The sequence below is a fragment of the Phocoena sinus genome, chromosome 8 (assembly GCF_008692025.1).
Source record: "Phocoena sinus isolate mPhoSin1 chromosome 8, mPhoSin1.pri, whole genome shotgun sequence".
In the NCBI taxonomy this organism is placed as follows: Eukaryota; Metazoa; Chordata; class Mammalia; order Artiodactyla; family Phocoenidae; genus Phocoena; species Phocoena sinus.
The window spans coordinates 47,902,665-47,930,473 of NC_045770.1; the positions used below are offsets into that span (position 1 = coordinate 47,902,665).

The following is a 27,809-nucleotide window of genomic DNA, read 5'->3' on the forward strand; positions in this document are numbered from 1 at the left end:
TTCTGCATACAGGTCTTTTATCTCCTTAGGTAGGTTTATTCCTAGATATTTTATTCTTTTTGTTGCACTGGAAAATGGGAGCATTTTCCTAATTTCACTTTCAGATTTTTCATCATTAGTGTATAGGAATGCAAGAGATTTCTGTGCATTAATTTTGTATCCTGCTATTTTACCAAATTCATTGATTAGCTTTAGTAGTTTTCTGGTAGCATCTTTAGGATTCTCTATGTATAGTATCATGTCATCTGCAAACAGTGACAACTTTACTTCTTCTTTTCTGATTTGGATTCCTTTTATTTCTTTTTCTTCTCTGATTGCTGTGGCTAAAACTTCCAAAACTATTTTGAATAAGAGTGATGAGAGTGAGCAACCTTGTCTTGTTTCTGATCTTAGTGGAAATGGTTTCAGTTTTTCATCATTGAGGATGATGTTGGCTCTGGGTTTGTCATATATGGCCTTTATTATGTTGAGGTAAGTTCCCTCTATGCCTACTTTCTGGAAGACTTTTATCATAAATGGGTGTTGAATTTTGTCAAAAGCTTTCTCTGCATCTATTGAGATGATCATATGGTTTTTCTCCTTCAGTTTGTTAATATGGTGTATCACATTGATTGATTTGTATTATATTGAAGAATCCTTGCATTCCTGGGATAAATGACACTTGATCATGGTGTATGATCCTTTTACTGTGCTGTTGGATTCTGTTTGCTAGTATTTTGCTGAGGATTTTTGCATCTATGTTCATCAGTGATATTGGCCTGTAGTTTTCTTTCTTTGTGACATCTTTGTCTGGTTTTGGTATCAGGGTGATGTTGGTCTCGTAGAATGAGTTTGGGAGTGTTCCTCCCTCTGCTATAATTTGGAAGAGTTTGAGAAGGAATGGTGTTAGCTCTTCTCTAAATTTTTGATAGAATTAACCTGTGAAGCCATCTGGTCCTGGGCTTCTGTTTGTTGGGAGATTTTTTTTTTTTTTTGCGGTACACGGGCCTCTCACTGTTGTGGCCTCTCTCCTTGTGGAGCACAGGCTCCGGACGCGCAGGCTCAGCAGCCATGGCTCACGGGCCTATCCACTCCCGCAGCATGGGGGATCTTCCCTGACCTGGGTACGAACCCGCGTCTCCTGCATCGGCAGGCGGACTCGGCCACTGCACCACCAGGGAAGCCCCTTGTTGGGAGATTTTTAATTACAGTTTCAATTTCAGTTCTTGTGATTGGTCTGTTCATATTTTCTAGTTCTTCCTGGTTGAGTCTCAGAGGGTTTCCACCACCCATTTATTACCAGGAACTCTGGTAAGAGTTTTGTCTGCATTTACCTCTGTAATTTTCTTGGTAACCTTGTAAGGTAGATATTGATATTCCCATTTTACAGATGAGAAAAATGAGTTTGAGAAAGGTTAAGGACTTGCTAAAGGATATATAGCTACTAAATGGCTAAGTTGGGCTTTAAACAGAAATCTGTCTGGTTCTATTGCCTGGCTTCTTCCTCTGGCCGTTGCCTGTGAAAGTGAAAATGCACTATTGGTGCCACTATCAGAGAGTAGACTGGGGGCTCCTTGGAGTGACCTGGCAGAGAATTCATTATGGTTTCATATGCTTGGCCTTCCTAAGGCTCTGATCCTGCACAGGATGTGGAAAACGTAAATTAGGGACCTTCAGTCTTCATGCCTGTATCTGTTCTTCATCTCTCCTTCGTTAATATTGCAAAGGGAAAAAAATATCACATTTTACATTTAGGGACAAGTATGTTTACTTGATATATCTGTGATAAATTTTGTTCTTTTGGCCACCTTCACTCATGTTTTAGTCAGAAGAATACACATGTTAGTATCTAGTAAATAATTTTGTTGTTATTCCAAAAGAAAAAAAACCCTCTAATTTTTGATGCTAATATGAATGTTCTAATTTTGAATGTGCTAAGTGGTTGATTGTTTTGTGCCTTGATGGAATGTGAGACTTATGTGACCCATTATCCAGAATACTTGAAGATGACATTCAAGTGATGAAATGTCATATATATGAATGATCAATTTTCTTAGCCAAATTTGTGGATGGCATTTACTGATATGTTGCTAAGAAAAAACTGGCAGCATACAGACTTTGATTTCTGCCACAGAGTGTATTTGTTAGCAGCATGGGCTTTGGAATCACACAGACTTGGGATTGTTTTCTGTCTCTTCCATGAGCTCTGTGACCTCCTACAAATTACTTAATTTCTCTGAGGTTTGATTTCCTCATTGTAAAATGTGATGATGGTAAAATCTATTCTATAGACTGCTGTGAGGATGAAATGAGGTGATGCATGTAGAGCCCTTGGCAAGAAGAGTGTGCTCAGTATATGTTGGCTATTATTATTCTTAGTTAAAAAATTAACTAAAGGGTAGTGTTCCTCAAACTATAGTTACTGGAATACCTGCATCAGGATCAACTAGAATGTTTGTTTAAAAATTAAATTTCTGGGTGCCAGTCATAACTCTCGATTCAGAATGTCTTTGGGGGGGAGGGTGAGCATAGAATGTACACAGTAGCACTCATTCATAGAGCTCATGAATACTGAATTTGGAGGACCACAGCCATAGGAAGAGTGGGGGAAGTGGTGCCTTACGCTCTGGTTCAACCACATATATGAGTGACTGCCATATGCCAGGACTGCCTTAGGCATAAGGGAAGTGAATAGGATGGCCCATTTTCAAAATCAGAATCAAAGAGTATAATAGCCCTTGTTTTTATAGCAGGTACAATTGTTGCTCTGAGGACAGTGAACTGCAGACAATTCTGTACTCATATTTTATTGGAAATCCACAAATGCTCACAAATCCTTCTTTGAGTGATGTAAGGGTACTAAGATTAAATGTCTTCCCACTCCATTTTTGTTCTGGCATGGACCAAACTATGTGGAGAGGTAATTTTCATCTGTGTGGTGGATAGCATAAAAACAAGGTCGGATGACTTTTGCTTCTTTTTAGAAATACATTTTTAGGGAAATCGTTTCCATTATAAAGGAGAAAGATTGTAAAGATAGTTAAAGCAGCTGTTTGGCTTCAAGGCTTAGTCCAGTCAATTCCAAAACTTAGGAATCTCCAGAATTTACATTGCTTTTGAAATTGGACTTTAAGGCATGTTCCTTCCCTAGAGTGCCTGATTTTTTCAAGTTACAAAGATCAGTTTACACTTGGATTTTTTTCTGTTTAGTGAAGACACAGTAAATTTTTTTGCAGTTGACTTTCATATAATTTATAGCAATGATTTGACATATCCATGAACGTCATGAATGAAGCAGTTGCACATTTTCAGTGAAGGTAAGGTTTAAGAATTGGATGCATTTATATAAATAAAGTGCATCCAATTCTTGAGATGTCTATCATCTTGTCACTTTCAAATGATAGTTGACATTTATTTACCATGTTACTATCTGTAGAGTGATTTTTCGCACATTGCATTTGGTCATCACATAGTTCTTTTAACTGATCCACAGTCAAGTTTGCTTTACCTTTGGGACATTTTGCCTGGCCTGGCTTGGAGTCAACCTATGAAATGAGAGTAATCCCCATCCCAGTGCCTGTGTCATTCTAATGGTCAGTTCTATTTTTAGAACTTGGGCTGCCATGGAATGACAAAGTCTAGTTTCCAAGTCTCGAAAATGGTATTAGAAGAGATGAAGATAAGAATAAATTCCTGCCCTCAGTAGCTAAGTGACTAATGTGCTGGATAGTTGTTCTGAGAACTTGATATAGATTAACTCATTTAATCCTTACAACCACTCTATGCATTAGGCATTATTATGGCCTCTTTACAAATGAGAAAACAAAGTTGCAGAGAGATCAGGTAATTTTCCCAAGATAACACAGCTGAAAAATGGTAGTGCTAGGATTTGATCATAGGCAGAGTGACTCTAGGGTCCATGCTCTTAACTGCTATTTTCTCCAACCTGCTTTTGAATAGGAAGAAAATCTCACAGGAATCTAAATACCAAAATGAAAGTTAAAAATGATAACACTCTTAGAAATTTCACAAAGAAGAAGTCATAAATTTTATAAGAATTTAGAACAAGGAAAATAGCTTGGGATAGGCCAGATAGATTTGCTCCCTAGAGGGTGCATAGTGAGTGATGATATATAGCACAGTAGAGTATAGTGAAGAAGCACAGTCTTTGTACTAAAACAGACCTGGGTTCAATTTCCAGTCCCTACACATAGCTATGGGACCTTTTGCAAAGAACCTCAGTTTTCTCACCTATTTAATATTAATAATAGTACCTATCCCACAGGCTTTATTTTTATATGGAAAGGTCAGGGATGGACAGATGGGTGGGATGCTGCAGAATTGCAGGCACAAAAATTGGGAAAGCAGAAATGCTTACGGAATGACTTGAGAGAGATTAAATCATCTGATGTAATGGAAGAGCTAGAATCTATATGGGGAAAATGGAGAGATTTAAAAATGTGGTTTGAGATTGGAGAATAGTAGAAGGCTATTGATGAATGTACTGCTTAAGATTTTAGGGCTTGACAGATATATATGGTTCAGTCTCTTACTACCTACATAATCTGGGTAGGTGTGTTGTGTAATCTCTCTCTGCCTCAGTTTTCTCATCTATAAAATTAGACCTAAGTAAAACAAAGTATGTAAAAATTTAAGCCTGGTTTGTGACACATACCTAATGGTCAATTAACATTATTAATATTACTATCAGTGGTAGTAGTATTCAGCAGGGAATGTGTGTGTGTGTGTATGTGTGTGTGTGTGTGTGTGTGTGTGTGTGTGTGTATGTATTTGTCCAAAGGAGTTAAGTAATGAAAATTATGTTTTTGAATCAAGTGCTGTCAGTCTACAGGATGAATTGGAGGGACCCCTGAGGCAGTGAAACCAGGGTGGTGGTAGCGCCAGGGTATCTATCTGTTAAGTAGGGTGGGCAGGGAAAGCTGAGCACAATTGAAAAGAAGAAAGTCTAGTGAGATGCTTTTAGAACCCTGACAACTACATAGGAAAACTTTTTAGCTATCTAGGTGTCAGTTACTGAGGGCCCAGGTAGGTTGTCTACAGTGGGAATGAAATGGAAGGGATGGGTGTGAGCAGGTTGTAATGGATCTATCTGCTGGACTTGGAGAACACTGGTTAGAGAGGCAGGGTAGGGAAGAAAGGCTGCAGGGAAATATGACTCCATGTTTTGGAGTTCAAATGGTGGTAGGCTGACAGAGAGAAGTCAGGAAGAAGATCTGACCTTTAGGGGGCAATGAGTTTTATTTCAGTGATATAAAATTTGAGTCCACAAAGGATCAACCAAGTAAAAATATTGAATAGGAGATTTACAATATATGTTGGAGTTTGAGGGGCAAGCCATGGCTGAAGGTAAAAATATAAAGGCAAATATTAGAAGTGATAATTAAAGCTATAATTGTGAAATAATTTTTACTAATTAATCAAAATAATTACCTGTCTTTTTACCGGTGTTTTAAAAAAATGATAGTTACATTTTAAGATCTATGATACTACCATTTAGGTACCATATATTCAGAGTGACAAACAACAGATTGGGGTATATCCTGGAAACTGACAACCAGGAAATGTGAACTGGATCGCATGAGGAAAAAAGAGTCATAGAATGAATGTAGTGTCTATTCTGGAGAAGATGTAAAGGTACGTTTTGGGCTGTTATGTGGAAGAGGGGGTAGATTTATTCTGCATGATCCAGGAAACAAAAGGATGCAAAAAAACAGTGTGTTTTCAATAATAACTTCTTTAACGAATCATGAACTCCTCCTCTTCACCAGTCACGTTCTAGAAGGGTTGAGATGATCACCTCTTAATATACTGGAGAGAGGAGACTCACTTTGTGGATAGGAGAACTGAGTGATTTACAAGATCTCTGTAAACTCTACAGTATGATTAGGCTGGCTTTTGGGCTTATTGCATGGAATGAAGTGAGGGAGAGAGTATTCCTAAAGTAACTAAACAAGTTTTTGAAAAAGATAAGAAGAGGATAATGGAAAAAAGATATTCATTTTCAGTTGAGACACAGTGACTGGAGTGGTTTCACTGAGCCAAGAGAGGTCAATGAAATGAGGTGCAGAGAGTCATAGTCTGTTCATGAACGACTTCAGAAAGGAACAAAAGGAGGCAGGGAAGAGGCATTTCTCGTAAGCTTGACTTGGTGGTGACTTTAGCCCAGGTTGGTTGTTGTCAAGTGATAGGGTAAATGGGAGCTAGATAAGGCTACTTTTTGCTGTTTTTTGCATGAAGCTAGGAAAAGGGAAAAGAATCCAGCTGAATTTCATGATAGCTTACCACTGTTCCTAATTTGGTGACTACCTGTGGTAGAGGTAGCATAACAGGGTAAAGAACTCCCCACCCGTTTATTCAGTAACCACCAAAATGCCAAATATTACATTCTAGGTGCCCTCTGTGTGTGTGTGTGTGTGTGTGTGTGTGTGTGTGTGTGTATTTATAGAGATACATATATACTCATACACATATATTTATATGTGTATACATGTACACACATTTGCCCATTTCTGTCTGTGTGTGTATGTGTGTTTGTGTGTGTGTGTGTGTGTGTGTGTGTGTGTGTGTGTACATCAGCCTGTTTAATCCCAGTATCGATTTTGAGAGGAGTATATTGCCTGCATTTTACAGATTAGGAACTAAAGCTCTCTAATGTAGTCATTTGCTCAGATTCTCATAAGCTAGTAAGTAGATACTGATAGTATCCAGATGTTGGCCAGCCTAATTAAAAAACAGCATGTTCTTCTAAGAAAATTGGATATCTAGATTGTGATATCTGGTTTAAAATCCTGAATTTGCCTCTGCGTATTGTGCAACCTTGGGCAAGTCATTCTAACTGTATCTCGTATCCTTCTCTGTGAAATGATGAAAAGGCCCTTGCCCTGCCTTTGGGTTCCTAGGGAAGAGAGATGAGAGTTTCCAAACCTGGAGCCGGTGAGGGGTTTTAAACAAGGGAGAGATCTGATCAAATTTATATTTTACATAGATCTGCTAGATAGTGTGGAAAATGTGGTTGAGGGAGACTAATATATTCCCAGAGAGCCTGTGAGAAGTAATGTTATTTATTTATTTTTTTTTTGCGGTACGCGGGTCTCTCACTGTCGGAGCCTCTCCCGTTGCGGAGCACAGGCTCCGCACGCGCAGGCTCAGCGGCCATGGCTCACGGGCCCAGCCGCTCCGCGGCATGTGGGATCTTCCCGGACCGGGGCACGAACCCGCGTCCCCTGCATCAGCAGGCGGACTCTCAACCACTGCGCCACTAGGGAAACCCAGAAGTAATGTTGTTGATAATAAATGGTTTACTCTCCTAGTGTAGTGGTATAAAAGATATAGAATAGAGGACACACTTAAAAATACTTAGTACAATGTTTCTTCACTATTTTTTCATTATCATCCCCCCCACCCCCAGGAGACTAGGAGATTTTTAGACATTTTACCCTAACTGACTCCCTGCTCAGTGAAATGTTAATACCACAGGGATTTATGTACGATATGTATATCTGTGTTTTATATAGAAAATATTTTTTACCCCTTTTATTAGGTAGGTGGAGCAAGAAAGAGAGAGGAGAGAAAGAGAGATCTATTTATTTAGAGAAATTGGCTCACAGGATTGTGGAGGCTGGCAAATCTGGAATTTGTAGGGCAGGCCTGCAGGCTGAAAGTCTGTGTTGCAGTTTTGAGGCAGAATTCCTTCCTTCTTCAGGCTTTGCTCTTAAAGCCTTCAACTGATTGCATGAGGCTTATGCAGTATGGAAGGTAATCTGTTTTACTTAAAGTCAACTTATTATAAATGTTAATCATTTAAAAATACCTTCATAGCAACATCTAGACTAATGTTTGACCAAATGATTGGGTACCATAGCCTAGGTAAGTTGACACATAAATTTAACCATCACTCCCCCTCTCCCCAAGAACCAATTTTCACTCCCCTGGGGGTGATATCATCCCTGCTGAGAATGCATGATTTAGGAGGTAAGATAGCAGGATGTACTGTGTATTAGATTAATTTATTGATTGAATATATGAGGCAAGGGATAGAGAGACACTAGAGATGATTTCCAGATTTTTAGCTTGAGCATCTGAGCACATGATGGTGCCATTCACTGAGACAGGAGAAGCAAAAAAAAAAAAAACTAGATTTGATGTGGAATATAATGAGATTTATATACAACCATGTGTGCATTTACATTGATATTTTAGCATGTTCATTCATAAGCCTAACTACTTATACCTGGAATTGAATAAAATTTATCAGAAAATCTTTTGAAAAGATAAAATGCTTTATATATAAAGTCGGTGATAGTGTGATTTACTCACTTTTAGCATTCAGGTCTGAAAGACCTTCTGGAAATATTTGGTATCATTTTCTTGCTTATATTTCTACTACTTGGATACATGCAATAGAATATATCTGCTGAGAACAAAAGTGTTAATTATGTGACAGACATTTAGTGTCATCCTTATATTTGTCTTACTAACAAATATACACATACACTTAATCAGTGTCTGCCTTCTATCTGCATTACTTTTTATTTTGCCTTTCTTCCCAACTAAGTTGTGGGCTCATGAAGGAAAGGAATAGTGGCAATTGAATCAACAAATATTTAGGGTCTAAAATCATCTTATTTGTCTCCAAAGAACCCAGATGAGTGCCTTGCACGTAATAGGTAGTAAATAAATATCAAATCTTCAATGAAGTGAAGGTTGTAATACAATCAAGTAGAAGTTCATCTACAAGGACTACAAATCATTGCTTCTTATCAAATCACTTTTCACAGATTTAGGAAGCACTGGGGATTATTTCCATAACACAACATAGATTTTATATTTCATTCAAGAAAGAATGGGAACAGCTCACTGAACTGCCTGTAAGTTAGAGGGTCATATAGTCTGTTGGTGCTAAAGTCTGTTCTTCATAACTTAAAGCTATTTTGTTTTGTAGAAACAAATTTTCTAAGCTGATAATCTATAAGTCTTTAAAAACCCTTTGGTTGTAAAGTCTGACATTTTTCAATGTGATAGCCTCATTATGTACGGAGTCTATATTGAATTTTTAGGAATTCCACAAAGTAATGTCAGCCTCATGTAAAAGATTTACTACTCCAACACTTGATATTGGGAAAATAGAAGCAAGGTGCATGTTTTGTAATAATAGTAAGAACCTTAAACAGTGGACTGGAGGCAAATTCGGGATTAATTGTTGTCATAGGCCAGGTTCCCCAGAAGAGAGTCTCAAAAAGTCTGAGATTTGTATGCAAGAGTTTATTAGGGAATGCTCTAGGAACTATACCTGGGACGGGTGAGAGACCCAGAATTAGGCAAAGGGAGTTGAACTGAGATCCGGTTGTAACAGAGGCCTTGGCTGATCCTACGGGGAGCTTTGATCCTGGAATGGTTCTTCAGTTGTTCTCACTGAAGCAAGGTTTCCTGAGTATTTGTACCACCACATCAACTAGTAATTGGACGCAAGTTGCCTAGGGGTGGGGAAATACTTTTAGTCAAGGTAACTTCCTGGAGAGAGGGGCTCAGCTGTGACCCTTAGCAGCGAACGCTCCTATCAACTGGGGGAATGAGGGTGTTGATCCTGAATTGAGAATGATATACATTGGTGCTTACTACAGATCCTTAAGCTAAGATTTTGTTTAGTTATCATTGTTTTAGTACCTTAGTTCTCCATTTAGACTTTTCACTTGTTGAATGCCTAGATACTTTGATGAAAATACCTATTGAGTTAATTAATCTATGTATAAGTGAATTTCATGATGTGTTTTTCCAGTTCCATCTCTGCTCCCACTCCTTCTGGCAGAGTCATAAAAAAATTTAAACATTGTATACCGCTGTAGCTCTGTTATTAGGGTCTTTATTTTTCTTTGATATTGATTACTCAGGTCAGAAGCCACAACTTAGTTGTGATGAGAATATTAACTCTTTCCAACTTCTGGCTTCAAGTGTTTCAGAGGCAGGTCCATGTAGAAGCCCTTTTACTTTGGCATATTTGCCTCTTCAAATAGCTTAGTAGCATATAACTTTCAAAGCACTCATTTCTATTGCCATATTAGATCTCTATGAAGTAATAGTTAAGATCATGGATTTCCATATAAAAAATGCATAATTTAAAAGTCTTCTCTTGCCCCTAACAAGCTGTAAGACTTTGGGTAATAACTTAACCTTCTCTGAGTCTCAGTTTTCCTATAGGTCTATAATATTACTTATCTTGAAGAAATAAAATATTTAACACAGTATTTAGGACATAATAGGCTTTCAATAAAAGGTGCCTGTTATTATTGTTATCTTCTCAACAACCCTGTGTAGTGAGTAAGGTGGGAACGAGTAGCCCCAATTTGCAGATGCATCTTTAAAGGTAGAAAATACTATTTAAATACAAAACATTTTCATGTACTTTTATAGCTGGAATACGGTAATCAAACACTAATTAAACTTAACTTGTTCTCTACATTTTTCAGTTGTTGCATTGATGTAGAATTTCATCCATAAGTGACAAACTTTACCTTTCTCCATGGCGTGAAAGAGCCTCATCCTATTTTCTAAATTACTCAGAGAGCATTATAACAACAGAGTCTGAACTCTTTAATTTTAGACAGCTAAATTGAAAAAGGCACAATTTCAGGTTTTATCAGTACAATAATGGGAAAACCCTACCTACTTCCTATATTGTAACCTCCAAAGTGACCCCTCTTTTTACAAGTTATGCTCATCTTCAATCATCTGGTTGTATTAACCTCATATCCTGCAGCTGAGTCATCTAAGCACTGGATGGGGAAAATTTCTAGAGTCACGTGATATGTTAGGCACAAAGTGACTGAGGTACTGGAGCACTTACCTGAGGAAGAGATTATAAAATGAAATGAATTGCAATGATAGAGAGAAAAACTGTTGGGAAAATTAATGGGGTCAATGCCTAGTTATTTTATGCTTTATAGTTTCTGACATTTTTATCTACTAAAACAAAAATGAGAAAAATACAACACAGAAAATGTGAGATAACTTACTGATAGTATTTATAGCTCACAATTGTTCAGAATTTGACCAACAGGATTCATATTAGTGAGATTGGAAATTATATATGTGTTCCTAAGAAGGACAAAAAGTAAAATATTTACATCCTAATCAATAGCTTTTCCTTTGGGAGGAAATATTAAATTTCCACAGCTTTTACTGCCTTTCTCTTTCGAGGCTTGACTGACATGTCACCCTTCAAACTATACGACACTTGCCTCCTGAGAGATATGTCCTCAAAAGCTGCGCATTTGTTGCTAGGGTCAACAGTTAAGTTGCTAATTTTGTATTTGCAGCTAATCAGATCAAGTAATTTGTGAGGAAAACACAGAGCAAAAGAATTCATATCATGTATATGTAGTCTTGAAAATATTTGTAGAAAAAGGATGCCATTACAGAAGGATAAGAGTCACAACGAGCCAGACAGATATTTCAATTTAAAAAGCACAGGCAAGAAAAGCAAAATAGACAAATAGAAAGTAGGTTCTTCGTAGCAAAGGAAACAATCAACAGAGTGGAAAAAAAAACCTACAGAAAGTATTTGTAAGCCATGTATTTGATAATGGCTTATATCCAAAATATGTAAGGAATTCCTAAAACTCAATAGCAAAAAACCAAATAACCTGATTGAAAAATGGGCAAAGGACTCAAACAGACCTTTGTCCAAAGAAGACATACAAATGTCCAACAAGTACCGTAAAAATATCATGAATGAGTGTTGACTTTAATAAAATGCACTTTCTGCATCTATTGAGATGATCATACGATTTCTTTTTCTCTTAGAGTAACAATTATTGTTTTATGTAGCCAATATTCATTTAGATTTACCCACATACTTTTTAAAAAATATAGTAGTGTGTATGTGGTAAACCCAAACTCTTAATTTATCTGTCCCCCTGGCCCCCACCCCTGCTATCCCCTTTGGTAACCATATATTTGTTTTCTAGGTCTGTGAGTCTGTTTCTGTTTTGCAAATAAGTTCATTTGTATCATTTTTTATAGATTCCACATGTAAGTGATATCATATGATATTTGTCTTTCTCTGTCTGATGTAATTCACTTAGTATGTTAATCTCTAGATCAATCTATGTTGCTGCAAATGGCATTATTTCATGCTTTTTTATGGCCAAGTAGTATTCCATTGTGTATACATACCACATCATCTTTAGGCATTCATCTGTGAATGGTCGTTTAGGTTGCTTCCATGTCTTAGCTACTGTAAATAGTGCTGCTATAAACACTGGGGTGCATGTATCTTTTAGAATTACAGTTTTGTCCAGATATATGCCCAGGAGTGGAATTGCAGGAGCATATGGTAACTCTATTTTTAGTTTTTTAAGGAGCCTCCATACTGTTTTCCATAGTGGCTGTACCAATTTACATTCCCACCAACAGTGTAGGAGGGTTCCCTTTTCTCCACACCCTCTCCAGCATTTATTATTTGTAGATTTTTTAATGATGGCCATTCTGACTGGCATGAGGTGATACCTCATGGTATATAGTTTTGGTTTGCATTTCTCTAATAATTAGTGATGTTGAACAGCTTTTCATGTGCCTGTTGGCCATCTATATATCTTCTTTGGAGAAATGTTTATTTGGGTCTTTTGCCCAATTTTTGATTTTCTGTTGTTGCTGTTGTTGTTACTGAGTTGTATGAGCTATTTGTTTATTTTGGAAGTCAAGCCTTTGTTGGTCACATCGTTTGCAATTATTTTCTCCCATCTGTAGGTTGTCTTTTCATTTTGTTTATGGTTTCCATTGCTGTGCAAAAGCTTATAAGTTTGATTAGGTCCCATTTGTTTACTTTGCTTTTATTTCTGTTGCCTTGGGAGACTGACCTAAGAAAACATTGGTACGATTTATGTCAGAGAATTTTTTGCCTATATTCTCTTTTAGAAGTTTTATGGTTATTTTTATTTAAGTCTTTAAGCCATTTTGAGTTTATTTTTGTGTGTGGTGTGAGGGTGTATTCTAACTTCATTGATTTACATGCAGCTGTCCAGCGTTCTCAAAACCACTTGCTGAAGAGACTGTCTTTTCTCCATTGTATATTCTTGCCTCCTTTGTTGAAGATTAATTGACCGTAGATGTATGGTCTACTTCTGGGCTCTCTATTCTGTTCATTTGAGCCATATGTATGGTTTTATGCCAGTACCATGGCGTTTTGATTACTGTAGTTTATAGTATTGTCTGAAGTCTGGGTGGGTTTCATAGATCTAGTACTCTGGAGAAATTCTCTACCTTTTCATGTTTTAAAACTAACTTTTAAATAAACTTCCTATTGATGTACAACATATACACGGAAAAGTACCTATATCTTAGGAGTACCATTTATTTTCTGAAACATATCAACCATGGTTATTTCAAGGGCCATTTTAATAACTCTAATATCTTGATGAACTGTGGGTCTGTTCTGTTTTCTACTTTTTCTTTTATTCTTGTTTCTTGGCAGGATATGAAGTTTTGTATTGAATGACAGCTATTATATATGAAAAATTATAGATAATCTGAATGACATCATCTTCCCTTAGGTTTTACTTTTGCTTCTAACGTACAGATAGATTAGGGGCCTATCACTTCAGTCCAATTATGGGCTGGGCTGAATTGAGGACAAAGTTTTAGTTTTTATGAGGGTAGTCTATTTTCAGTTTGCCTCTATCCCTATTCCTAACCTTAACCCGAACCCTAGCCTTAACCCTGTGATGTTTATCAGTGCATTCCCTCATTGGTGAGCCTTGAAGCCCAATTTTGTCTCCCCAGCATTGTGTGATTGTTAAAAGTTCCGCTTAGCTTCTCAGAGCCTTCACTCTTCTCACCTGCTTAGTCTCAGTTGCTGCTCTGCTGAGGCATTGCCTTGAGAGAAAAAAATATCACATAGGGCTGACCTTATTTCTTTGCACTTTCTTTTACTGCAGAATCTTCTATCCTCAAGTCCTAGCTTTCTTTTCAACCCTAAACTCCAATTTTTCTTAAGACTGCCAAACACTTTACTCAGCCGATGTTTTCTGCTCAGCTTTCTGTTTAGCTCCTCAGCCTCCTGGTTACAAATAGGAAAATGCTTTGAGGAGAAAAGTAGTGTTGAGCCCACCTCAATGAGTTTTCTTCTCTCAGGGCTTCTGGCCCCTCAAGTCCTGGCTGCCCTGGTGGCTCTTTGAAGACTTGAAACTGTTTTGATAATCCAGACTTTTGAGTTTTTCTCAGTAGAAGGTCTGGAATGTTATAAACTAGTCCATCATAGTCAAAATGGAAGTTCTATCTCCCTCTGTCTCTCCAATTTAAAAAGTACATAATTAAAAATAAAATTTATAATGAAGAAAATTTTTCTTCTAGAGGTGCTAAGTTTAAGGGTCTGTATTTGACAAAAGAACATGAGAGTGTGATTTGTCCAAAGTCATTCATTCATGTAATTTATGACAAAAATATTGTTAGAATCCAGTCCATTGTTCTTTGCTCTTCTAATTACTCAGATGTCAAATTTAACTTGTTTTGCTTTTAATACAGTTAAGGTCTTCAAATATGTATCAGTTGTTAGGGAGATAAATGAATTTCTCCTTTTATTAGCTAATTGATCCATATTTTTGTGACTCTGTCAGTTTTACTGTCTAAGTAATATATATTTTTCTACTCATTATCTTTTCCCCTACCTACATCTGCCAGTTCTTAAAAGATTGGTAAGGATAAAGTTTACATTATTTACCAACCTGTATCTTCACCTCGCTGAATCGTCTACCCTGTGAGGTAACAGGACAGGCATAATTATGCTTTTCTGATGAATGAGCCAAATTAGTCTCAGAGAGGTGACACAGTTTTTCCAAATTAGAGCCTGTACTACAATCTGCACCTCTTGCTTGAGTGTCTTTTTCCCCTACTACTAAAGCAGATGGCAACTCATCAAGCCTTATGCAAATCTTGGAATGACAGGATTGAAAGGCATCTCAGTTATAATTTAGTCTAATTCTGTCAATTTACAAAGAAAAACCTGAGGCCGTACAGGTGAACTGGCTTCCTCAGAGTCACATGGCTAGGAGATCACTGCATTGGTACTATATCTCATGCCCGATTCATTCCCTTATTTTTTGATAGGAAGAAAGACAAGCAAGAACAGACAGGACAATGTAGAGAAAAATTTTAAAAGCACAATGTAGTGGAATCAATAGGGCCAAACAGAAGGTAATTTAGAGTCATAAATAAATTGGTTCAGGAAGGGCTTTACTTAGATACAAGAGAGTGATTCTGAACTCCGAAGAAGACTAAACACAGGACCACACAATGAAGTAAGGTTGTTGGATTTCCATTTATCTGACAGGTCACAGGCAGCTAGAGCAAGTGTATTTCTGAGGACCCTTCCAATGTTGCAATTTATTAGATCTCACAAATTAATAATATAATGGGAAAGCTTATGAATTTTTTTCATTTTTTAAAAATTTCTCACAGCAACACAAAGTAATGATTCAAAGGTGTGCTTCTTGGTAAGGAATTTGCATACTAGTAAATAAATGTTATTCATTCTAGTTTTTAAATCAGTCATTATACTGCCAAACCATTTTAACAACTGTTAAGTAATTGTAAGTAAATCAAAACATTCACCAGTATATCTTGTAAATTTATTAGCAAACTTCATTTTTTGCTTATTTGGTTAAAATGAACAAATATGTTCCACATTTTTTTTTTTTTTTTTTTTTTTTTTGCGGTACGCGGGCCTCTCACTGTTGTGGCCTCTCCCGTTACAGAGCACAGGCTCCGGACGCGCAGGCTCAGCGGCCAAGGCTCACGGGCCCAGCCGCTCCATGGCACGTGGGATCTTCCCGGAGTGGGGCACGAACCCGTGTCCCCTGCATCGGCAGGCGGACTCCCAACCACTGCGCCACCAGGGAAGCCCCACATTTTTTAAAGTGTATAAAAAGTATGTCTCTTCACATAGGCCTGTATTCCTTTTTAAAATTATTTGTTTTGTCAGTTAATATTCAATTTCTTTGTGAGTATTAAGTTTCAAATAAAGAGATTACCATGATTTCAAAAACAACCATTTTTGGTTAGTGAGATTCATTGTTATATTACAGAATGTAATTTTCATATTCAGAAATAAACTATGAACTCCCAAGAAAAGTGTTTGTTCATTTTTCCGTTCATTCCCATGCTCATCTGATTTTCGTCACTTAGGAACCTTCATTATACTTCCTTGGCCTTTGTAATGACATTTTCAACATTATGGAACATTTTCTTTGATTTTTTTGCATATTGATTTTCAGTCCTGGAGCAAACATGCTCAATCTTTTCTTCTTGATCCCAGAGCGCAATTTTCTAACCATTCTTTATAAAATTTCTTCTGCTGAGAAGTATTTCTTTCTAGCTGTTGCAGCATTAATTATTTATAATTTTAAATGTATTGCTTATTAACCATTTTGATTGATCTGATATAGCACAAAAGCTACTGAGTTCCCAAAGGATACTCAAAAAGCATGAGTTACCAGATGGTTTTATGGACTGGTAACACTTATTGGGTGTCTATTAGGTGCTAACTCTATCTTGGGTACTTTCACATACAATATAGTATATTCTTTACTGTTACCATAAGCTCTGAGGAAGATATGATTAGCTCCATTTTAAACATTAGAAAATGGAGGTTTAGAATGACTAGCTAAGTTTATGTAGATAGTAAATTTGGGGATTAGAATTTGAACCCATGTCTAATTCCTCAGCCGTACCTTTCTGTATTCCTTGCTATAGCAAGAGCAGAGTGCTGTGTCTATTTTGTTAATTACTGCATTTCTAGTACTTAGCACAGTGTTTGGCACATAGTTAAACCTGCATACAATTTGTAAGATGAGTGAATTGGATTAATTAATGGATAATTTATTACACTTTATATTAAGGGGGAATTTACATGGTGTATGTATCTACAACTTTGGGTAATTTGATAAGTTGTTAAGCAGTTTCCTTGGGAAGGCTAATGGCATACTTTTTTGCAGAGTTAGAAATAGGCATCTCTGGTTTTGCTGCAAAAATGTATTTCTGGGCTTCCCTGGTGGTGCAGTGGTTGAGAGTCCACCTGCCGATGCAGGGGATGCGGGTTCATGCCCCGGTCTGGGAAGATCCCACATGAGGCGGAGCGGCTGGGCCCGTGAGCCATGGCCGCTGAGCCTGCGCGTCCAGAGCCTGTGCTCAGCAACGGGAAAGGCTACAACAGTGAGAGGCACGCGTACTGCAAAAAAAAAAAAAAAAAAAAAATTTCTTCTAGTAGAGTTAAGTCAATATTGCTGGACCAAAACTGGTAACAAAATAATGATTATCATTGCGTTCTAACATCCAGTTAAAGTTCTAAGGTATGATTGAAGGTCTAGAGACAGCCCTCATTTACGTGCAAAATGTGGAAATAATAGGAACTTAATGCATTTGCCTTGTTTAAGAATCATGACAATTGCTTCAGAGTTGACTTTGAAATCTCCTATTGTTCTTCATGGTGCGCTGGTGCTTGGCTATCTCACTTAATCATTGTGGTATTAATGATGCCACTAATGGCTTGAGGCTTTAACTGGGTACTTGGGCTCGGCTATATAAGTAAAAGGGAAACCTCTTAAGCCTTGCAGTAATGCTAATGCTGAACAAAAAAAGGCCAAATGCCCAACTTTATCCCAAGTTTACTGGGACAAATAGAAAAAGCATGAGTCAGTTTTAGACAAGATTGAAATCCAGGTGGAACTTGAGTGATGATCAGGTTTTGACATAAAAATGTATTAGGGACATAACAAATCACATTATTTCATATGTCTGTTGTTTGTTAAACATCTTTCATTGCTTCTTGTGCTTTCTCTGAGAGGAGAGTTCACAAAACACATTTCTTACAAATAGTGATGCCATATTGAACAAAACTTCACCTACCTCCTTCAGGGAAAGTTTGAAATCTTTGGTGAAAGGAGTGGATTGAGAAGGCTTTGGAAATGCCATCTTCTTGCTTCTTGTTCCTCTCTCTCTGTAATTTTGGTAGTGAAACGTAGAGCTGGGTTAACATTCTCTCGGGGGGTACCTTTAACTCTGGAAAATTTGAGGGTGTAGGTAAGGCCTAAAGAAAGGAAAGACAAGGACCTGTTCTTTAGGTCCTAGTACTGTTTTCTGCTTTAGGAAAAGAGGAGTCTAGATGTTTTCTTCTGTGTGATCTAGCCTCAGTGGCTAGAGTATGAGGGCAGACAGGGATTTAAGATAGAGTTCTATTAGGAATATTTTTAAACATGCCTTTTAAATTCCTTCTTTGTTCTCAGTAGACTTCTTGAACTTTTTTACCCTCAGTATTTGTATACTCTGTGTGTATGTGGTATGTGTGTGTGATGACATAGTAGGTTTGTTCTCTTTTCCTGAGAAGGATGGAATTGCTGAAAGATCCTCTTTATTTGCCAAATTTTAAGCATTATGGGCACTAATAATTTGGAAAGACTGAACACCTAGCTAAGGTGAGGAGAGGCCCCTAACAATTCCCCATGGGTAGAGGTTCCCACCATAGGTATGCAAGTTCACAGTAGGTGAATTATAAGAAAGGTGATTAGGGTGATTAGATACCTGCAGTATATTGGATATTAGTCAGTTAATGATTTTTTTTTTGCCTTGTTATAATCCTTGGTTTAACTATAATCCTTTGATATAACTAGGTTTATTCTAATTATATTTCCCCCACCTTTTTTTTTTTTTCTCTTAAGTTACAAACTTTACTTCTCTTTAGATACTTTAAAGTCTTTGTAGATACTGTTTAAACTCTGGGTACTTGCTGGGATGGCAATAATTTTTATTTGTGAATAGTAGCTCACTATCCTGCTTATATCATCTGACACTCCATGGCATGAGAAAGTACTGGTAGCACTTCTACAACCAATCATGTATCACAACCAAATATTTTAGATAATTTTGACAATTACCACATGTTTATTGAGAACCTCATGGCAGATAGTGAGTAGAGACCTGAGATGCTGCTCAACATCCTACAATGCACTGCCCCCCTCCACCCCACACAACAGAAAATTAAAACATCGGTAGTGCTCAGGTTGAGAAATTTTGATCTAATGGTATAGCAAATACTTATGGCCAGTCTTCCATATTGCAGACATAGTGCTGGATGCTAGAGATAGTGTAATCAATGCAGTAGATATATCTCTACCCGCATGGAAATACAGCTTATTTTGGAATATATGCATTAAACAAACAATGCTGTTAAAATATGCTAATTCCTTTTTTAAAGAGGGTTATGAGCTGGCTTCTGAGAGGTGATATGAATTGGTATCAGGGGACTGGCAATAATTTGACTCACCATACGATGGATGCTGCAAATCCTGAATCCCTAAATCTGTTAGCCTTCTATGTGTGCTCAGTCCTCAACAACTAGTGTTACAGAGGATTGAAAGGGGGTAAAACACATGGATTTCTTCTTTAAGATTGTTACAATATATTCATAGGGAAAGATCAATGTACACAAAATACTTAAGTATAGTCAATATATATAGCTAACCACTGTATGTATGCTCATCATTGTAGTATAGGAATTTTAATCCTAATCATAGTAGCTTAACTTCTTTATTTAATTTTACTGGGTAAGGGGAAGATCTTTAGGTATTAGGTATTATAAAAGTAACAACAGAGAGAATGACAAAACATTCATTTCTCCATGTTCTTCTTAGATTGTTATTTGTGTTTATGCATTTATACCTAATTCTAATTTTAATATACAAGTAATTTTTATCCTGATTTTCTCCCATAAAAGTCTTGTTTCCATTTTGTTGGGGTTTTCACCTTTATCGCTTTTAAAGGATCCATAAAATTCCACTGTATAGATAGACCTTAACTTACATAAAACTTTTTCTCTATTGATAGATATCTATAACCTCTTTATATGACAAAGAGATGACAAAACTGAAACCCAGAGATGTGAAATGACTTAACTAAATAATTACCAAGAAACACAGATAGGTGTCTAATGGTTTTTTAAAAACACAGATAAGTGTCTAATGGTTTTTTAAAAAATTGATGTATAATTAATATAGAAAAGTCTAAAGGTCATTTTTCACATTTCTGTAGAATCCGCAGAATAGAAAAGACAATGTGTGATTGCATATTCCCAAGGCATCTTTAAGTCTCTCTCTGGTCAACCTCATATTAAGTATAGCAGTAGAATCCATGAGAGTAAGTGATATTTTCTTCTCCATCCTTTCTTTAATTTGGTGGAATTTCCTGGGTACTTTCCTGGGTACTTGCATATGGAATATACCCATTTTTGAGGAATTTAGGCTTGTGGTTTGGCATGTTGTAAGAAAGATTAATATTGTAGAGGATGATTAAGAGGAGAAAGACTGCTAGTTTTCTCATTAATATTCATTAATCTTGGAATCTAGTCATTTTTAGTCTGGCAGTTTTACAATAGGTGCTTTTACATTGAAATAGCAAAAACTAATTGCTTTGTGTTATGTACTGAAGGTCAGAAAAAGGTATTGCTTTATAAGTGAGGAAACACTACGGAAGCTGAGAAAACTATTATCAGTCTTTAGTAAAATAAATTAGTAGACTATTAGCAAGGCAACTTTTGCACATTTTACTTAGTATGAATGAAAGCGAAGAGGGACCTCTAAGGCAACAAGAGTAGAATGCTCATGGAGATTATAGCAAATATCTCACTTAGTGGAAACTACATTTTCACCTACTAATAATCAGAATATCTTTCAGTTAGAGAAGAAATGTCTGTCTGACATTTACTGGTGATTTTTTGCAAGACTATACTTTGGACATATACTTAAGACATGCAAGTGTTGCCATGAGGCATTGCTGTTTTTTTCATTTAGCTTTTTCTGCCTGATACTATAAGGAGAGGATTTTTCTTTTAAATAATTTCTGTACGGAATTTTGTACTTCCATTTACAAAGCATTTCCACAGAGAGTTATCCCATTTTGTTATTTCAATAACCCTGAGACATGAGTGACCTTGTTCCCATTTTGCAGATAAGAAAATAGATCCTCAGGGAGATTATGCAATACATTATATTCTAGATCACACAACTGAGAAGTAGCCCAGGTATTCAGTGAGGCTAAATCTTGTCACTCCAAAAGCTGTGAAGTCAGAATTAGAAAGCCTCATCCTGGAAAAGTCAAATTGACCTTTCCTTAGCATAATGACTCTATCTGTAGACCCTTGGATTTGAATTTTTAGAGGCGTCTTCAAAGCAAAATGCCCTGCTTCTGTTTGTTAGCATTTCATTGTACTCAGATTTCAAAATGATTACCATGAAAAGTGTTATGAAAATGATATGTTCATTGTACTGATGAAAAGCCCAAGACACTCAATGAGGAAACGAAGATACTAAGATCCAGGGACAGAGATATAGGGATAACAAGCACTTGGCAAATACAGTCTTAGTGCCATTAGGCACTAAGTGCCATTAGGCACTGTATTTTTTTTTTTTTTAAAAAAAAGAATGATTTATCTGATTGTAAAAATATGGAAATTTAAGATTTAGGGGGACATTATGAAAAAGACAAAAGCAGAAAATAAAAATCACCTACAGTTCTGCCACTAATCATTAACTCTTCCTATATTTTAGTGTCTTGTTTTCTACTGTGTCCTATGGAAAAGTAAACAAGGAAATATTAAAATAGAACTTCTTATAAAATTTAAACAAACACACACACAAACACAAAGGGCATATTTCTTTACTACAGAGCATCTCAGAGCATTTAGTATGCTAAGATACACTGTGAGTCTCCAAGAGAAGAAGATGACATGTAGGTATTTTGGTAATACTGTATATAAAGGGTGGAGTAGAAAAAGTTAAGAAATTAAAGTGATTTGAATGCAAGTGGGTAGCCCTTAGTCTATATAAAGTTTAGGGAAATAATTTATATTATATGATGGTCAAAAGTAAGCCACCTATACACCATAAAATAATGGCATATTGGGGTCTTTTCTATTAGGCAAGCACCGTGCCAGCCTTCTTTAAAATAGTCACCTAGTTTAAACCTCACTATGTGAAATATTATCTCCATTTCATAGATGATGAAACTGATGCTTGCTGTCAAAATACCCTACTTGATGGATTATATTAGGCATGGTCTAGCAGATTAATGGAGCAAAACGGTGAAAATATAAAATTCAACAATCAGGGTATGGTGTATTTTCATAATACTTTTCTTTTTCTTCACCAGTCAAGAAAATCTAATCACTTGCCTCATCTGAAGGGTTTATACCCTATTCTCAGATTTCTATTGCTGTGCTCAAATTTATCTAATTGTATTTCTTCTTGTATCAGAATGCAAAATAAAATTGCTGGGATTTAGTACATAAGGAGTGTTGTGTGGCAACGGTCAATATACTGCTAAGCGAACTTCACCTAAAGCCCCTTCCCTGTGGTAGATACACAGCTCTCAGGAGCTAATTTCCTTTTTAACATGGAAGGAATTATGTTGCACTTTTGTAAATTCTCTTCGAGATTCTTTGAAATGAAGCTGTCAAACTTTTAAGACACAGAAAGGGGGTTTATGGGAGCTAGAAGACAGAGGAAGCAAGGGAGCTATGGGAGATAAAGAGTTCTAGGGTGAAAGTCTGGCTCTTCCACCAGACCTGAGCCTCAGGGAAGCCAAACTGTAGGTCTGGTTTTAGACCAAACTTCTGCTATCATTTGCTTCATTTGGGGACATATTTTCCAGTGACATATTGGATCCTTTCTCTGCCAACTAGTGATAATGATATTTAAAATCCTGTCGAGAAGAGCAGACATCTCTAGAGAAGTGGTCCTTTTCTTCCAAAGAGTTTTGCCTTCTGGAATTGTTAAAAAGAGTCATCACATTTCTTCTTCCCTTTTGAAAAATTGAGACTATCCATAGCACCTAAGTTCACGCCTTTTGAACTTTAAAAGTAGGCACGTGTTTTTGCACTTTTAGTATGTGTTGAAAATTTTGTGTTTTTAATATGTTGTTTTACTTTTCAAATTCAGCTTAATTATTTTCAAGCGGGTGTGATAAAAGATTAAATTGATATGTAGTACAGAAGTAATTTTTGTTTGTGTTTTTGTTGTTGCTTTGGCCTTCCTACAACCCCTATTTTTTTTAATAAAAATATTATAACACAATAATGAAAGTTTAGGAAAATAGAAGATAAACATCACTTATAGTTTCACTACTATAACAGTAAAGCTATCTTCACTTTTGCTTATTCCCATCTGTTGATCTCTGAGGGGAGCCAATAAATGACATTCCTCTTCTCTGCCTGGACTTTGAATAAGGCTTTGAATAATTTGAGAAATAAAACAAAAGAGTGGCAGATGAAGCCAAAATATTACCTTTATTACTGATTAAGCACAGGTTGGAACATGGAGCTTATTGTGAGAGCCAGGTGAGTCTCTCACTAAACCTTGCAATTAAGCAGACTCTTTCCTCATGCTAGCCCCTCCCCAATTGCAACCAGTAATGGATCATGCCTGATCTCAGCAGTGATGAAGATCATACCCATGGGGAGCAGATATTCTCTATGCCCACTTGCTCCCAAGAGGAAGAAGGGTGCAGGTGGGCTACACATGCCTGGTTTATTTTACCAAAACTGACAGGTAAATCATCCTTCTTCCTCATTTAGGTTGGAGTGAATTAGTAGGCAGAGAAAGGCCAGGACTTATACTGAGTAGGATCCTACCACAGGAGGAAAAATACTGTGTGGGAAAGAAGTTATTTCCCATGTGGTTAAGCTTTAACCGTTTTAAAAAAGAATAAAATATTAAAAACATCTTCATGAAAATAGTAGTCTATGATTTTTTTTTTTTTTAGTTTTATTTTTTTAGATGTTGGGGGTAGGAGTTTATTAATTAATTTATTTATTTTTGCTGCATTGGGTCTTCGTTTCTGTGCGAAGGCTTTCTCTAGTTGTGGCAAGCAGGGGCCACTCTTCATCGTGGTGCGCGGGCCTCTCACTACAGCGGCCTCTCTTGTTGCGGAGCACAGACTCCAGACACGCAGGCTCAGTAGTTGTGGCTCACGGGCCTAGTTGCTCCGCGGCATATGGAATCCTCCCAGACCAGGGCTCGAACCCGTGTCCCCTGCATTAGCAGGCAGATTCTCAACCACTGCACCACCAGGGAAGCCCAAGTCTATGATTTTTAGATTATGTTTTTAGGAGAGATCTGAGAAAAGGCATTCCTGAATATGGGGCTTTTTTGCTCCTTGGAAACTATTAAGAAATTGCTTTTCTTACGGGTTATACCATTTACCTTGCTGTCAAATTCCTGGTTCTTAAAGAAGAGTTCGAATAGTGTTATTATATTGCCAGTAAACTGGGCTTCAGTGATGATTGTATTAGAGTTGTGATTGTGTCCAGTGTGGCCACTCATGAATAATTAATTAATGAGTATTCTTTTCTAGCACTCTGGAGGTTACAGAAGAAGGTTAAGACAAGAACCCTGACCCCAGGGAGCTTTCAGTTTAATCAGAGGAATAAATATAATGCTTAGGAAACTAGAGCCAATTATAATTGTAAAATTGTGCCGTATATACCAGCTAGTCTCAAGACAGTTAACATTTATAAGCACAAAACACTCACAAGAGTGTACATTACCAGGATAACTTGAATCCTCTTAATTTATAAGAAAGGTAAATCATCTATCCTCTACGCAGTTACAGTCTAGAGGAGGAGACACAAAAATTAATAGGCATTTATGATATAATATGATAAGGAATAAGCACAGGGGTTGTAGTAGCACAACATGAGGGGCATCTAACACTTTCTTGGGGTGGAAGGGGCAGCTTTGCAGTGGAGATAACATCTAATGGAATTTTGAAATAAAAGAAAAGTAAGAGTTACCCACTTAAACAAGAGGGGTGGGTCAGTGTAACAGCAGTGCATAGCGGTCCAGAGGAGGAGGGGCAGGGGACATTTAGGAACTTGCAGTTCATTTAGAATAGTTTCTAGTAGCCTGGAATATGGTCAGTATTCATTAAAAATATTTTGAATATATAACTGCCTTACCAAACTTTGAATTTAAGATTAAAACATTACATACCAATCAGAATGTATTATTGGTTTGTGAGGACCTGGTAGAAGGAGAAGACAAGATTGGAGCATAGTATTTAGGAGAATTGAATATTCATTTTCACTTTGTATTAAACCAATACTTTATATGCGATTTTTCCATTAAACATAGAGCTTTTAAAATTAGATTTTAAGGGCTTCGCTGGTGGTGCAGTGGTTGAGAGTCCTCCTGACGATGCAGGGGACACAGGTTCGTGCCCCGGTCCGGGAAGATCCCACATGCCGTGGAGCAGCAGGGCCCGTGAGCCATGGCCACTGAGCCTGCGCGTCCAGAGCCTGTGCTCCGCAACAAGAGAGGCCACAACAGTGAGAGGCCCGCGTACCACACACACACACACAAAAAATTAGATTTTAAAAATTATTTTAAAGTATTTCATGAAAAGCAATCCAATTCTTTCTGTTATTTCAAATGCTTGTTTTTTTTTTCATTGATAAGGGATTGTAAAGAATCCTGAGAATTCTTTGTTGCACTAAAAGTCTATGCACTAGAAATTAGAGAACCAAACACCTAAATAACAGCATTTTGTGTGCCAATAGTTCATTATACTTCTAAAGTATTTTATTGTGGACCTTCTGTTCTTACATCTTTACAATTATGTTGACTTTGTGAATTCGATTTAATATACTAATAGATTAAACCAGTGTGCCAATAATTGGTGAAGTTTTCCCATCTATTCTATTAGTCATTTAAACAATATATATTTATAAAGCACCTACTTTATGGGTGGCATTATATTGGGCACTGTGGGGAATAAAAGTAAGCTCGATATAAAATGTGGTACAAGATTCAAGAAGATGTTAGAAGTCTTTTAGTTAGTAATTAGAGTTTTGAACTCTCTCTTGAGTAAATAATGTTAAAGGCCAAAAGAGAGGGAGGGAAAGGAGAGAGAGAGAGGTGCTGGGGAGAGGTGGAGAGAGAGAGAGAGAGAGAGAAAGTTATTTATAACAGAATTATGTATAATGTTCTACAATTGTGAATAGCCTAAATGTTCAATAAGAAAGTAATAATTAGGGTTTCCCTGGTCGCGCAGAGGTTGAGAGTCCACCTGCCGATGCAGGGGACACGGGTTCGTGCCCCGGTCTGGGAAGATCCCACATGCCACGGAGCGGCTGGGCCCGTGAGCCATGGCCGCTGAGCCTGCGCGTCCATAGCCTGTGCTCCGCAACGGGAGAGGCCACAACACTGAGAGGCCCGCGTACCGCAAAAAAAAAAAAAAAAAAAAAAAAAAAAGTAATAATTAAATAAACCAGAGAAATCTGTTAGTGTAAGAATGAAAGTCATTATGTTGTTGCAAAGACTGTAATAAAATAGAAAAAGGCTTATAATGTAATGTCAAGTTTTAAAAAGAGAATATAAAATTATATGTTTTATATGGGTTCCAGTTATTCTTCAAAAAAGTTCTATGTATACAAAACAGAAAGAAAATGTACTAAATATAAAGAGTGGTTACAAAAATATGATTTTGCTTTAGGACCTGATTGGTTATTTTGTTTTTCTAAAATGTCTTCAATAAATACCTCATCACAGTATTATTTGACTCCTGCATATTTTTAATTGACTTTAAATCCATCTTTAAAGTATTTAGCAATCTAATTTGGATGATAAAACATTTACATACAGACAGGTAACTAAATATACAGTACATGATAGATTTCTTATGAGCATGGTTGATCCATTTTTATTTACTCCCCATCTTATTAGAAAAATCAGTAACAATAACTATAATTTACAGGTACCTTATGTGTGCCAACCACGCTTCTTAGAGATTCACATACTTTATTTAGTGTTTTGTCAATTCCTCTCATATTAGACTAAGTCATTTTTCAGAGACCAAAGCCCTGCTCTTCCACATATAAGCTATGTGACCTTAAGTAGATGAGTACTCTTTTTTTTTTCAACATCTTTATTGGAGTATAATTGCCTTACAATGGTGTGTTAGTTTCTGCTTTACAGCAAAGTGAATCAGACGTATGTAAACATATATCCCCACAACTCCTCCCTCTTGCGTCTCCTTCCCACGCTCCCTATCCCACCCGTCTAGGTGGTCACAAAGCACCGAGCTGATTTCCCTGTGCTATGTGGCTGCTTCCCACTAGCTATCTATTTTACATTTGGTAGTGTATATATGTCCATGCCACTCTCTCACTTTGTCCCAGCTTACCCTTCGTCCTCCCTGTATCCTCAAGTCCATTCTGTACGTCTGCCTCTTTATTCCTGTCCTGCCCCTAGGTGCTTCAGAACCATTTTTTTTTTTATTCCATATATATGCGTTAGAATACGGGATTTGTTTTTCTCTTTCTGACTTACTTCACTCTGTATGACAGATTCTAGGTCCATCCACCTCACTACAGATAGTTCAATTTTGTTTATTTTTATGGCTGAGTAATATTCCATTGTATATATGTACCACATCTTCTTTATTCCATTCACCTGTCGATGGACACTTAGGTTGCTTCCATGTCCTGGCTATTGTAAATAGAGCTGCAGTGAACACTGTGACTCTTTTTGAATTATGGTTTTCTGAGGGTATATGCCCAGGAGTGGGATTGCTGGGTCGTACGGTAGCTCTATTTTTAGCTTTTTAAGGAACCTCCATACTGTTCTACATAGTGGCTGTATCAATTTACATTCTTACCAACAGTGCAAGATGGTTCCCTTTTCTCCACAGTCTCTCCAGCATTTATTGTTTGTAGATTTTTTGATGATGGCCACTCTAACCGGTGTGAGGTGATACCACATTGTAGTTTTGAT

At 37.0% G+C, this 27,809-nt stretch overlaps 1 protein-coding gene across 1 annotated transcript in view; it reads left to right on the forward strand.

The window, feature by feature from the left end:
• The window catches only part of DLG2 (discs large MAGUK scaffold protein 2), a 2,048,212-nt gene that overhangs the window by 514,983 nt on the left and 1,505,420 nt on the right, over positions 1 to 27,809 (forward strand). The gene's annotated exons all lie outside the window — the stretch shown is intronic.